Source organism: Eublepharis macularius, chromosome 4, assembly GCF_028583425.1.
Source record: "Eublepharis macularius isolate TG4126 chromosome 4, MPM_Emac_v1.0, whole genome shotgun sequence".
Classification (NCBI taxonomy): domain Eukaryota; kingdom Metazoa; phylum Chordata; class Lepidosauria; order Squamata; family Eublepharidae; genus Eublepharis; species Eublepharis macularius.
This window is the reverse complement of record NC_072793.1, coordinates 156,460,150-156,475,397: the sequence shown is the minus strand read 5'-3', so window position 1 is coordinate 156,475,397 and position 15,248 is coordinate 156,460,150. Positions and strand designations below refer to the sequence as shown.

At 43.0% G+C, this 15,248-nt stretch overlaps 1 long non-coding RNA gene across 1 annotated transcript; it reads right to left on the bottom strand.

Moving 5' to 3' along the window:
- Positions 1–3,026: 3,026 nt before the first annotated feature.
- On the bottom strand, positions 3,027–14,987 carry LOC129328253 (uncharacterized). The gene is made up of 3 exons (XR_008596862.1): positions 14,323–14,987; positions 6,698–6,814; positions 3,027–4,406 (listed from the first exon to the last, which is right to left on the bottom strand). It is a non-coding gene; the product is annotated as an uncharacterized LOC129328253 (long non-coding RNA).
- Between the last annotated feature and the right edge of the window lie 261 nt (positions 14,988–15,248).

Genomic DNA, 15,248 nt, shown 5'->3' with positions numbered 1-15,248 from the left:
TTGAGGGAATACCTATGAAGAGTGAATTACAGTAGCTAAGTCTTGATGTTACCATGGCATGGATCCAGGTAGCCAGATTGGACATGTCGAGGTAGAGTGCTGGTTATCTTCCAGGCTAGACTGAGCTTGTGGAAAGCATCTTTTGCAACCAACTTAACTTGCTTTTCTAGCCCAGTATATTCAGTATAAACTCTAGGCTCTTGACTGAGTCTGCAAGGGTCAGATGACCTCTACTGAAAGTGGGGGGTATGATTTCCTTCAAGAGCTCTGCCTTCCCAACAAGCATCACTTCCATCTTACCTGGGTTCAGTTTCAATTTGTTTGTTTTCAGCCATTTGAATAACATGGGGGATAAGATTGAGCCCTGTGGAACCCCACAAGATAGTTCCTACTCTGGAGATAGCTGGTCTCTGACTCTGACAGCTCTGACCGTTCCACGGGAAATGATTTAAACCAGTCCAAGGCACATCCCTTGATACCCAGTTCTGTCTCCAGATGCCTCAGTGAAATGGCACATACTGTTTCGAAGATCTAGAAGGAGCATGGCCTTTGTCTAATTCAGGCAGAGATCAACGAATGCCACCAGAGCAATCTCTGTCCCATAGCCTGTCCTGAATCCAGACTGAAATGGGTCCAAAGCACCAGATTCATCCAAGAAGACCTGGAGTTGGTCAGGGAAGTAACTACTACTGCTTGTTGTGACAGAGGTAAGGTTCTGGGCCTCCCTCCTGCCCCAAGCTGACCTAACCTAGTTTGAAAGCAATAGGTAAGTGGGTGGTGTTGAATCTGTCAGCCAGGCGAGGAGCTGTGTCAAGTGCTTCCACGTATAGGTAAGGAGCCTACCTGCCTACCAATAGTGTAACTACTCTCTGTAAAGGGGATAGGTGGACAAGCATTCAGTCATGGCAAGAGCATTACAGTGGAGGGGAGTCAGGTGTGGAGGAGCACTACTCCTGTTGTTGCTTAGGTCAAAAGGAACACTCTCCAGGTTTACATCTGGTAACCCTCAGCAAGTACTCAAAAATTGTGTGGCACAAAACACATCCATATGCAATCATCACTACTTTTAGAGAGTTTGCTGACCATGCAGTTCATTTTGTCACCAAAAGCTTCATGTCTTTTTGAGAGGATAGCATGGCTCCCCTGATTTCCAGACAGCATACTTTTGGCATTCTATGGCATCTGCTGCAAAACAGGTGATAGAATATTGACTTACTGCCCTTCCCCAAACCAATGGTATTCTTTAAATTAACTGTGGGATCCTATGGGTATTACTAGTAAAGATGTGCACTGAGAACATTTTTTGTTCCAGTTTTGAATCCAGGGTTTTTGAACAAAATATAGAAATATACAAAGCATAGACATTGGTTGCCACCCTCTCCTTGAGTTGTGCATAAAAATGCACAGAAAGGGATGCTGGTTGATGGCATCAAGTCTACTGCTTCCACTCTCTTGCGCAAAACAACTCTTTTGTGGTCTGACTATAAGCCAGCTGTTCCTTATCTTTGAGTGGGGGTTTGCTCCTGGACACTGAGAGGGCTTCAACACAACAAAATACTTAGTCCTACTCCTACTGCAGCCAGAGATGATAGAATGTTCCTTCTTTCGGTGAGGAACACAATGCATTAAGAGGAACTGATCATCAGTTTCCCCCTTTTTTCTATTATGGCACTGATAGGTGGGAGAAGGTGCGGCTGTGCACCATCTCCCTTTGGAGCAATGAAGTTAACCCCAACATTAAACTGGAGATACCCCAAATCCTCTCCCCTGACATGGAGCTGGTTGTGAAAGACCAAAGCTGTAAATATACCTGCCAGCCCAAACCATAGATCCTCCCCAAAGACCAAAGAATCGAATCAGTCCTTTATAGTTTATGTACAAGTTCTACCAAGAATTAGCCAGCCTACCTGCCATAACAGCGTGCAATGAGAAATCTCGGAATTTAGCAGAAAGAAACCCTTGACAGAGTGGGAAACAGACCCTACAATGTTCATCAATGTTGTATTTGGGGAGAGAGATTAATTTTTTAAAGTGTGTTTTCCTGTCTTTCATTGTTGACAATATTGAGGAAGAGGAGAAACCAACAGACATGCATACATGATGGCTCCTCTGTGTGTCCTGTTGAGTTAGGCTTGGGCTGGTTTGCTCAGGAAGGAAAAACATGGTGAACTGCAGAGAAGGGTGGGCAGAGGCGGCAGAGTCTGTGGCCCGAAAAGGAGCAGTAGGGGCTGACTAAGGATCCGAGGCTGGAGCTGCAGCAAGACCCTTCTTCCTGGAGGAGAGTGTGAGGACCTGATTGGAGACAATGCTGTTGCCCAGAGAGCACCGCCAAAAAAAGAGAGATGCCCATCTCCCCTTCCCTCCAATTGAGTTAAATGGTTCCAAAGCCAATAGGCGGGGAATGGTTGGTGTTCTTGCTCTTGTGAGCACCCAATTGGCAGGGAGACAATGCCATTGTCCAGTTAGCACCAGAAAAAAAAGATGCACTCACATGCATTGTGCACATTCCTCCTTCCCACCAATGGAATTACTTAGGTTACATAACATAACAAAAGGGCTCTCTCCCTTTGGGATCCAGTTGGTAGACATAGCAAACTGGAAGCCCCCAAAATTGGCTTCCATGTGATCATGGGATTTGCTGTGCCCAAAATGAAAGGAAGTGGAACATCCACATCAAGGTTATCTCCACACCCCATCCCCTTGCTATTGGTAATAAAAGCTATGATTGTAAGGTTGTGTCCAATTACAACAAAAGAATACAGCTGGGGCATGGTGTGAATACAGAGAAAACGCTGTGCTGTAAACTGACAATTAACAATGCAAAGTTTACTCTTGCAGGGTTGCCAAGTCAAGCTTGGCAACTGGCGAGAGCTGAGGGTGGCAAAACGGTGTGGGGCATTTTGTTGTGGAGTGCAATGATAATATAATAGCAATTTAAAAGTAAAGGTTTAATAAGACACACAGAAGGTTGCCTAATATGCTCTCTTTATTTTTCTGCAGTAATCAGAATCCCTGAATACTCTCCTCATATCCATGAAGGCAGATTAGAACCCACACAATTTTCCCCACAAGCTTCCATTGAAAGGGTGGAAAGAGTTTATAATGTTTACAAATATAACAAGGTGCTGGAGGTGAATTAAGCAGTAATTAATCTTAATCTCTCCACAGATAAGGCTCCCAACTGCTTTAAGACATTCCAAACAGTGATTATTTGAACAGATTTAATACCTTCCATAGCCTATTCTTTCATTTGTCCATTTTCTTTTTTCAAAAATATATCTAGGGTTGACAAGTTACCAAATGTGTTTAATAATCAAATAACAAAATCTAACTATACATGACAAAGTGCTTGTGTTCTCCACGTCCACCCCGGTCCTAACAATTAGACAACCTCTGAGAGTTTTGTGCTCAGGACTTAATTCTCAGGCATGTGCTGGCCAAATTTGGATTGGGCCACGGTGCATGGAGAAAGGGGACTTAACCCTCCCCTCCCCCATGCCTTATTCCTGAATGGAAACAGACCCAAGGGCTAATTGCCTCAATGTGGGAACTTACTGCAGCCCATTACTACATGTAAGTTTTCCTGGCAAAACAAATAGATGTTTCAGGTCAGAAAAACAGTGCAGAGGAAATACTTAAGTCCTCCCTCTAAGCCACAGTTTGGATTGGGTCTGCATATGCCTAAGAATTATATTCTGACTGTGGAATTCCCTGAACATGTCTTGTCAACAAGACTGGAGCAGATACATGGGAGAGGGCCACCAGTACTTCGTAGCATGTAGTTAGACCTTCAGGCGGTTGCCTAAAGAGGAAACACAGGATGAAGGCAAGTTTATTACTGTAATGGAATGGAGTTCAAGTGACCCTTAGTATAACTAACCCAAATGTACATTACTGAAAAACTAATGTTTTTCAGAAGAAGTTTCTGCAAATTTGCTACACAGGAAGCAAAGGTCAGACTCAGCACTGATTGGCTCATGACTGTGACCTCATCATATAACCTCCATTCAATCACTATGGCAGGTTTTGAAATACATTATTTTGAGGCAAGGAGAAAATAAAACAATGACCAAATGAATAAACATGACTATAAATGCAGTCTTTTTTTTTTAAAGATTAGATTGTCCTCCAATGGGACAACCAAAGAGCATTTGATTTAATATTCAGTTCAACATTTAACATTTAAATTGCAAATTGCTCCCCAACTCAGGGAGAAGAGTTTTCTTAACATTACATCTGCCTTCACCCACACTCTTAAGTGAATTACAAGGTATCGCTGCAAAAGTTTTTATTAGAGCAGCAGACATGTTCGTATCGTTGACCACTCGTTGGTAATATCCCTTTCTTTCCACAAGTCCTCACATTGTCAACAAAGCAGCTCATTATTTTTTTCTCCAAGCGATTACCTGGAGTTGGGAAGAAAAGGGACACCTTTGTGTTACCATTGATAATCACTATAGAAATATCCTTCATTTTTATAGATGGCATGTCCATTAGTAGGACTACAAGCAGGATCTCTTCCAGCAAGAAATAGGCCAAGAGTTGGGAGTGAGGGGGAGGTATAACTGGCAACTCAAGAGGGTTACTAAATACTATTATTTCCATGTTTGGAACAAATGCTTAAATAAGTAGGCTTGAAGAAACTACTGAGGTGGTCTAAACCTGTTTCCTGCCCCAGTAAGATGAAGGATTTCAGCCACTGAGAGCCTCGCTACAAGTGACATCTTCCACACGAAGGGCACTTGATCATTTTCGCAAGTCTTTCTGGGTACTGAAGTCCCTCTCCCACACCCCTTTTCCTTCTGTTCCTTCCCGTCTCCGTTAGCACGGCTGCCTGAAGAGACGGAGAAAGCCTACGAGAGCAGCTTTTGCAAATTGTCTTGCTGGGGGGTGGGGAATGCTCTAGAGAAAGCTGACATGTGAAGTCCTCCCCTCTCTGTTAGAACTGTTAGGATCGCTGCCTTAAAAGTCAGAGAAAGCCTGCGTTTGCAAATAGTTTCTCTAGTCGCAAGCCTGCTCTCAATGATCTTTGGGGGCGGGCAGCTGCAACTTTCGTTAGCCGTGCTAACGGAGACGGGAAGGAACAGAAGGAAAAGGGGTGTGGGAGAGGGACTTCAGTACCCAGAAAGACTTGCGAAAATGATCAAGTGCCCTTCGCGTGGAAGATGTCACTTGTAGCGAGGCTCTGAGAGTCAAGCTTGCTGTAATTTTCTCACACAGTCCCATTTGGGGTCTGTTTCTTCACCATAACAGGGTCTGAAAAAATCTTGGGAGCTTGTCTTTATACAGAGAGGTAATTTGCTTAGGAAAGACATTTGGTTTGAACTAGAATTCTTTCAAACTCCAGCACCTATTTAAATTGAGAAATTGTGGGAAGGTCCCAGTTTTGTACCTGCTAGCCATGCCTGTTTTACTCTCTTCCAAGTCTCAACATACCTAATAGTTTGCAAATTCAGGCCAAGTGAGCTGCAAAAATGCCCCATGTCCATTTAAGAGGTAAAACAGAACTACACCAGGCTCACTTGCTCAGAATGGCACTGGGCAGAAGGAAATTCCACGGCCAGATCAGAATCATAGAATCATAGGGTTGGAAGGGACCTCTAGCGTCATCTAGTCCAACCCCCTGAACAATGCAGGAAATTCACAAATACCTCCCCACCACACACCCAGTGACCCTTACTGCATGCCCAGAAGGTGGCAAAACACAGAACTCCCAGAGGAGTTTCTGTTCTGCATGCTGTGTCTTCTAAATCTTTCTGAATCAATTTACTGTTTTTTATGTGGGCTTCCCCACCCCACCGGCCCGATTCTTCAGTGCTTTGATTTGACTTGCGGCTAATTTGATTTTTTATGACTTGCTTCCTTCTGCCACTTCTGGCTCCTTGGAGCCCTATTTTTTTATTATTCTTCATTTATTCATTCTTATTTATTCATAGTCCGCCTTTCTCACAAGGCAGATTACACAGCATAAGTCAATACAAGAAACAGCTGGAACATTCAATAAATTATACAATTGGGGGTGGATACCAGAAATTTGAAAAACAAGTATAAATCCAAATATGGAGCTGAAAACAATGCTGAAACAAAACATAAGCAGTTTGACATGACGTATTAAATGACATGGAAACTACTCAGTAGGAGGATATTTGCAGCAATAGTTACAATCATTATAAAGCATTTAAGTGTCTGGCTTGCACAGTGTGTCCTTGTCCTCTACTTGTACAACCCCTTTTTGATTTCTTCTGTGCCCCTCCATAGCTGTTTCGGTTCATTAAGAATTCATTTTTTCTCCCAGTGGGCTTTATTCTCAGCCAGACTCCCTTTGATTCTCAATGAGCCAAAGTTATCCGGCAACTTGGGAACCTTGACTTACACATGGCACATTTTGGTAGGATACAGGGGGAAAGCCCTCACTTTCAAATAACAACCAACTAGCACAAGTCAATATTAATAGAGAAGAGAGAAATAAGAAGAAATCTAGCACACAGTGCTTTGTGAGCTGTTTGGCTAGCAAACACTTTGATAACACTATCAGTTTTACTGCAGGCGATGCCTCTTGAAGCTCATTATGTAGAGATGTGAAAAGTTGCACATATCAAAATTCTCTTCTGCTGGGCCATTAAAGATACTGGATCCCTTTCCTTCATACAGGAATGGCATAAAACAGAATGAACACACCCCAGTAGTGGCTCATTACCTGAAAAGAACTTCATGGCCATGCAGACGGCGCCATTGACTTCACACGTCTTCTGTGAAGGGTAGCATGGCTGGCCCGGTTTGTCAACAGTGCAGGATCGGCATTTAATGGCAGCAACTGTGAAAAATGGAGATGCACTTTTCAAAAGTCATTGTTTTAATTCCATATCACAAAGTCAAGAAGCACATGGTTATTTTCACTGGGGCTGTTGATAATGTATCAGGAAATTGTGCTGGGGAAAAAATCTATTCTAATAAATGCTGGGAAAATATCAATATTCCCAAAACTGTGTGAAAGCAACATTCGGGCCCTTTATTATGCTTGATGTTTATTTCCGTTGGTTTTTATCTCAACTAAACTGAAATTCTCAGAGATTATACCCCTGACCAAAGTGGTCCTTCTTCTTCCTAAAATGCAGATTTTGAGTTATAGTCAATTGATATTCTCACTTGCACTTTGGCACAGGGTTTGGCTTGCTGGCTTGTGGCCACATGTTTTCTCTAACCTTACTATCTGCAGCTGGGACTTACCTGATCTGAGGCAGATGAAAACACAGGCTGTAAGTAACCAAGCTCGGGCCATGTGTGGCCCCCAACACCCCACAAAGAAGCTGTGCCCCATTGGAAAGCCTTTAGACAAGAAGAATTGAACCCTCCTCAGAGGATAGTCAATTGGTTTATGCTGTATCAGAGGCAGCAGTGCTGGAGACAGGCAGGTCAGCTTGTTGGTGGCAGGACAGGGTTAGTCAAGAAATAGCTCTTTTATAAGGCTGGACGGGACCTTATTGGCTCCTCCAGACACCTGAATCTGCTGGACCTGAAAGCTGAACTAATGATCTCTCTAGCCAGCTGTAGGTATAATGCTGCAGAACCTAGCCAGCAATTTCCTCTGCCTGCAAGCTATTCTAGGGATAAAATCATAGGGTTGGAAGGTACCTCTAGGGTCATCTAGTCCAACCCCTTGCACAATGCAGGAAATGCACAAATACCTCCCCCACACTCCCCAGTGACCCTTACTGCATACCCAGAAGGTGGCAAAACACTATCAGGATCCCTAGGCAGACTGGCCTGGGGAAAATTGCTACCAGACCCCAGGGTGGTGACTGGCATTACCCTGGGCATGTAAGAAGGGGCCACAAGGACCAAGCACTGATGTAACCCTTCCTGCTCTCCCTCTCACAATCAAGGTTCACAGAATAAACATTGCTGTCAGGTGGCTTTGGAGGTGCTTAAAAACCTCCAAAGAAGGAGAGCCCACCACCTCCTAAGGAAACCTGTTCCACTGAGGGACTGCTCTGTCTGAAAGTTCTTTCTAATGTTTAATCAAAAACATTTAATTTCATCCCATTGGTGCAAGGCATCATTTGTATGTGGTTCATGACTTCTTGGGTCTTACATCACAGTCATAAAATACATTGAAGATCAACCCACTCGTAAGGAAGTGCACAAAGATGAGTGAGGCTGTTAACACCCCAGCTCTTGCACTTTTGGCACAACCAACTTCTGCTTGCCTGTCATTCACTGTGGTGTGACGTATCAAGCTCAATACAGACCCCAAGAGGTGGAACACAGCACAACCCTACATTTTTTTAGGAATCTCCAGAGGATGATTTCTTGGGTCTTACATCATGGACCCCTTGGGCTGAATTTTAACTTTGTTTTAATTGTTGTTATGTTTGTGTAAGCTGTGTCAAGCACCTTTGGAAAAAAGACAGCTAATAAATATTTTAAATGAAATAAATGATGAACGATGATAAATGATGTTGTGTTTATGCCAAGCATGATGTGCAGGGCTCCAAGAGCTTCCTCTTTTAACTGGCTCAAAGAAAATCTTCCTTTACTTTGACAACGTGGTGGCTGTGGACAGAGCCTATGTATGGAACTTCCGCCCATAGTCTATCTATGAGGTGGAATCCATCCATGCCTGGCATAGGATTGGCAATTGGCATGGCCTGGCAATTGGCGGAAAATGGGAAAGGCAGGGACTTATTGGTCAGGGGTGATCAGCTTCCCCAGCGCAATGACTTCACTTCCAGCACAACCAAGAAATGACATCATTGCACAGGGAATGGTGAAACTCTATGATTTAATCACAGAGTTTGGGGGAAAGCTAGAGTGTCACCCAATGTGATAATGTCACTTCCGGGCTGTGCTAGCAATGGCATCATTGCACCAGGAGATGCAGATCGCCCCCCCCACACACAAACATTTTGCCTGGCAATTTCCTCCCACCCACCTCCAGCTAAGCAATGATGGGCAAGGCAGTGGGATGCAGGAAGTCCTGCTCTCTCTCGAGATTGGTAACTTTAGGAGTGGAGCTTAGCACCGCCTTGAAAACAGAGGCACTAAGCTCCACTGTTCTTGCCCCATTAGCCCTTTAATGGGGCTGTGGCTCACCTGTGATCCATGGCTTAGCTGATAGGGAGATTGTTGGACCACTGGGGGGGGGGGCACAAAATTCTTGTGAGATAAGTGATGTGTGCTTGTATGCCGATGTGATGAAAGGGGTAGTGCCAGTAATAAGTGGCGCAGGCACATGCTTCCATCCCTCTCACTGTTGTTTCCATAGTGGGGTGTGTGTGCCCCTATAAGGAACGAGCCTGGGATGAACAAGAATAGTTCTGTTCTATCATGCCCCTTTAATCAACTACATCTCCTTCTATGCTTATGTGGGCATTGTCTTGAATTGCTCAACTGGTGATGCTGCAAGAGCCCAACATCTTAGCAGGCTGTTCCCAAATGGTTCTGCTTCATCACAATCTTAGTACCTTTTAAACTTCCATTCTATAAAGCTGCAGCAGTAGAGCAATATTTAAGAAAACTGTTATCCACATCACTAGCTGTAGACAGAATGTTCTGTTTTGCTGAGAGGTGTATGGGATCATCAGGCCAAGGGGTTTTTGTTGTTATTATTGTTAACTATAGTCTGACTTTTTCACTAGGACTCAAGGCAGATCACACAGAGTAACAGTGAACTCCTGAGAAGAGTTACTCCAGTCTAATCCCATTGATTTCAATGGGCTTAGACTGGAGTAACTCTGCTTAGGATTTCACTGTAAGTCACTAATTATACTTATCTATTTCTTTATAGTCCGCCTTTCACTCTGATCCTAGGCAGAATACACGGTGCAAGTCAATATGAACAGCTAGGACATTCAATGAATAAATACAATAGGGTCTGGATCAATCTAATCAATAGGACTGGAACATCCAATAAACAGTGCAATAGTGTTCGTCTAGTAGAGACTTGAAGCAAGTTTGAAAAAAATAAAATGGCTAAGATGGTCTTTTTAGAGGGTTGTATAGATCTCATCCATTTTTTTCCAAGTCAGGCTAAAAACATATTTAATCCTCTTCTGTGCTAGTTGTGCTTCACATGTTGATTGTACTAATTCACAGTGGACTTATATTAATTAGACTTAGAAAATAGGATCAGACTGATGCCCCCACCCAGGCCCACCTAGATGCTGCCTGCCCACTTTTAGCAGTGAGTGGACCAGCGTGGGAAAGAGAGTCACTGATCGAGTAACTCTGGACTTTATAATGTGATTGCTGCCTAATGACCTGTGGATATGATAGTTCTTAGTTTGTGAAGAACATAGCGACTTTCAGTCATTTTTTCATTCTTCAATGTTGCCAAAACTCTCCCCATTTTTTTTGTTTTAATTAATTCTTTGTTGAGAGTCAAGACTTGAAATTTATTTATTTATTGCACTTCTAGACCGCCCTCCCCGTCAGACGGGCTCAGGGCGGTGTGACAACACACAATTTGCAACATACAGTCTAAAAACAGTAAAAACATTATAAACAAACATTAAAACACTATTCCATACAACAAAAAATTCTCAATTGGCGGATATAGATATTAAAATACAGCATTTTAGGCGCAGGGCTTGGCTCATACCTCATGCCCTGCATCACACTTATGAGCTCATGCATGGGTGGTGGACGGTCTTCATGGTTGATATGAAAAAAAATGTCTGGTTGTTATGAAAAAAACCTGTGATTATCTTCTTAAATCAAGACTGTATGTGTAGCAAAAATCTAAATGGAGAGGTAGGGAGAAAGCATGGACTAACAAAGGAGATAGATGCCAACGCTCAAAAGCTGTACAAATGTGCTCACGTTAAAAATATGTCTCTCTTGAACTGAAACTTAACAAGTGGACAGTTCTAATTCTGCTGGTGAGGTTTAAGCAGAAACAGCTGAGAAAACTGGGGTTTGTATCCATGGGGCCAGGCTTCAGAGGGTAGACTCTACCATATTATACTCTGCTGAGGTCCCAGCCCCTCCCCATACTCCACCCTCCACAGACTCCATCCTCCAAATCTCCAGGAATTTCCCAACCTGGAGCTGCCAACCATAGTCATACCCCATTTTTCTCCCCCCCCCAAGTCAACGCAGCATGCATAGAATTCCCAGGTGGCTTCCCAGCGAGGCTTTAGCAAGCTGTCTTTATCAGGGATTCTCCAAACATGCCATTTGCCAAACAAATGCATATTATACAGTTGGACTGTAAAAGTAATACATGGACATGAGCAGCACTTTAGATTTCCAGTTGATTCATGAGAGAGATTTCTGAGTATTTTTCACGACCAGATAGAAATGTGTTTATATACATATTTTCCGAAGATTCCCTAAACTGAGGCAATGGAAACATGCTTAGAATGACTCCTTCAACAATAATCTCATCCTATTGGCTCTTGTTTCCTTCATCTTTCTTGCTGTTGGTGTGGATAGGGCCAGTCACAAAAAGTTGGGCAGCTGTAACTTAAGCATCCTCTTATGACGGAGGCAGCTGTTTTTGAATGGGTGATCCCTGAAGACACAAAGGTGATGTCTCCTGTGAATAGGGTTACCAGGTCCCCTTTACCCTCCGGACGGGAGGAAGGATGACCTGGCAATTACCTTACCAATGTCTTTGCACGCAGGAAGAGCGATGGAAGATTAGGGCTGCATATTAGAGAGTGGAATTAGGACTCATTTGAACTCTAGAAAGTCCCTTTGTAGGACAATCTTAAAGATACTTTTCGGGGAGTAAGCCCCACAAAACTGAATAGGATTCTCAGTACATCTGCTGAAGATTGCTCTCTTAGACTCACCTTACTTATACATGAAGCTGCTTTATACTAGCCCTATTTCAGTGAATGCACATACAACCTGCATATACCTCGTTGTAGGAAAAAGCAAAAGTGCATTCACTTTACAGATGAAACCAGGAATCAGTACCTGGATAAATGTGGGGTTTCAATCACATATTCGCTGTACATATGTATTGTTTTTATGGCTAATTGTTATAGCTATTGTTGTTATATTGTTTTTATGGCTAATTTGTGTATTTAGGCTATATTGTGTTTTAAATGATGTAATCTGCCCTGAGCCCACTTGCGGGAAGTGCGGAATAGAAATCCAATGAAATAAATAATAAAAAAATACATACGTGCATTGAATGTAACATTACATGAGAATTATTCAAAACACATATAAAGAAAAATCAAGTGCAATGTAACTTGTGAACAGGGCTACTGATTCAAACTATTGGTTTATCAAGGGCAGTCTGGTGTGTCACATCACCTACTACCTGAACCTTTTATTTGGAGATGCTGGGGACTGAAAATAGGACCATTGGCATGCAAACCATGACCACTTTCCAATATAACAGCCAATTATACACTCTCCTGAGGCTAACCATTATCTCACAGTTTGTCTCAGTAATCCTTAAAGTGTTTCCTAGTGTTTCTGGTAGCTGAAACATCTCAATTTTTTTCTAAATTAAAACAGTTTACTTTTAGGCCATGGAGAGTGAAGATATCCCACATTCAAAGGACCCCTTCTGGGTTTTTTTTTTGTACAAGTTATTGATCTGGACATTTTTAAAGACATTATAACTAATATCCATTTCCAAGTTGTGATTTCATCCTTTTCACCTGGTAAGCACTGCTATGACTTTGTTGTTCGTTTTAATCTAAACATAGAGGGAGGCTGCTTTGTTAGAGCTGGGGAAGGGTGTCCACCCAAGAAAGAAAAATAATAAAACTTGCATTACCCTATGGCATTGTTTATGGAAATGTCCTTGATACTGTATGGAAATGACCTTGATAATGATTGTACTAATCTCACATTATGTAATCTGCCTTGAGTCTCAGTGAGAAAAGCAGACTATAAATGGCATAAATAAATAAATTACAATAGTCAATGATAGTTTGTTGTCCCCTTTACATCCTCAATATCTACCAATAAAGAGGCCAGTTTTAGTAGTAAGGTGTATATTTTTGTTAGAAGATTAAAACTTTCACATTTGAGTTCTGTAGGAATGCTCAGATATGTGCCATATGTTCTCTTAGAAAAAATCTGTTCAGGCATTGGTATATGTACAGCATCTTCCACTATGAATTAATTCAGCTTCTCTTTAATCTCCCTATCCCTCTTTATCAATTATCTCAGATTTTTGCAGTTTAGCAGCCTTTGTTAGTTAAATGTTTACAGAAATTTCCACTATTTCTCCCAACATTTATAGCAATATGCACCTCATATTTTGTTGTTATTTTACTTGCTTTCCTGACAAGCAAAATTTCTTTTTCAGAATTTTTAAAATACTCATTTGAGTAATTCTTTCACTTTTTAAATGGAAGCCTAGTTTCCTTGTCTGAGTTTGTAAACCATGCTTATATTTTCTTAGACTTCTCTTTTACTTACCAAATCAGTGATGTAAGTTTTATCTGAACCTCTGTTACCTTGGTCCACTTCCACACAGGGGTGGGAAAAGATGTTTTCACTGTGCAAGCAGCAACAAGTGCAGTGGTGATAGGTGGGGATGGCATCCACACAATCTATTGTTGTGCTGCTGGTTGCTCTTCCTTCCCCTTTCCAATCCTGTGCTTGTACAGAAGCACCAAGGCGGTGACAAATGCACACTCCCTACTCTGCTAGGCAATCCCCCTTTTCTCCCAACACTGTGGCTCTGCTGGGGTGAAAAGCCAGTTAAAGTACTTAAAAGGAGTGTGTGTGTGTGTGTGTGCAGAGTTTAGCTCTGTCTCCCTCACCAGATTGTATACAAGCAGAGCGTTCACATGGGCACTGTGCCCACAGCCACCCCACAGTTCCTCTTTGAGCCAGATCAAAGGCTCAACCTGGGTCAAAGTGGGAAAGTACAGGGGCCACATGCATTGTTCTTAGCAAAATCCCTATGTGGAAGCAGCCAGTGTTTTAAATTACCTCCTAGGGTCCTCTTGATTCTTTACCAGTTCAACTTTATTTTATGCGGTACCCTTATTTTAAGAACCCTCTTTTGACATTAGATGTGAAAGTACAGGACATTTTGGCCAGCATTCCACTTACATGCTCAGTTTGATAGCAATTTGGACATTGATCCCAATTAATTTGACACTTGAGTTGTCTCAGGGCTGCTTTTCCAGAGATAAGCTCCACAGGCCAAAGTCATGTTTCAATGATCCATCTATTCCTAGTCCAACACCATAACCACCACACTACTACAGAGAACATTTAGTCCGGTTGTTAATCTTCAGAATGTAACAAAGTCATGAGAATGGAGACAAGGCAAGGGGGAAGGCAGCAACGGCCTATGTAACGTCATTATCACATTCAACAAAAAGCGTGTAAACTAACCTCTGAAGCGCTAAATACACCCGCCGATTTGTTACGGTCTCCTACTCGCTAGTAGGGAAAGCCACAATCTAAGAATAAAACATACTGTAACGGGATGCCCCAACTCAGTTCTTATTTGTTTTAAAAATGTGATCGGTGCTTTTTTAACTATTAAATCCCAAATACAGAGTGTAGTTCTCTCCCTATTGCATGCGGTGCGCAGCTGAGAATGGCAAGTGAACAGGGAGGAATACACGTGAGTCTGTTCACTTGCCAGGCAAGTGTCATTCGTCACTTGTAGCTTGGCTCTAAGAGAAATGCAGTCCAGTTTAAGCAACCCCACACTGAAAGCTGGCTTGCGACATCTTGCAACGGAGTTCATTGACTGACCAGGGTTATCGCTTATTTAGGAAGGTCTTTTGACGAAGCAGCAAGGTTTTAAATTAAAAACGCTGCAGTGGAAATTATACCCCGCAACACATGATCCCACCCGTTTATCCGAATCAGCACCATCCGCGTTCAACACAACCATCTCTCATTTACGTTCACGCGCAAAAGCGGCGTTTTTACATCCCATCGCTACGTCGCTAACCAAGCCGGAAGCCTGTCAGGAAGCGTTATTCTAGCCTCCTCGTCTCTATGGTCCCGGTTCCTTGGCTGGCCGGCATCCTTCCTTCGTGCAGATTTCTACGTTCCCTAGATGACATCATAGAGACCCACACTTCCAACTCAATGGTTGCAGGCGGCGTCCATGCGAATTCTCCAGAGGGCGACTTCTGATGGCGTCAGAACCGCTTCCGGCGGAGGCGGTGCCGGGGGGTGGGGAAAAGGAAGGTGTTTTGTTGCGGGGGACCGGTTCAGGGCTGCGTTGGTTGGAGTCCGGAGCGAGCGGCTGCCCGGCGCCGGGGAAGCACCTGGGGGTGGGTGGGTGGGACGGGCAGGTGAGC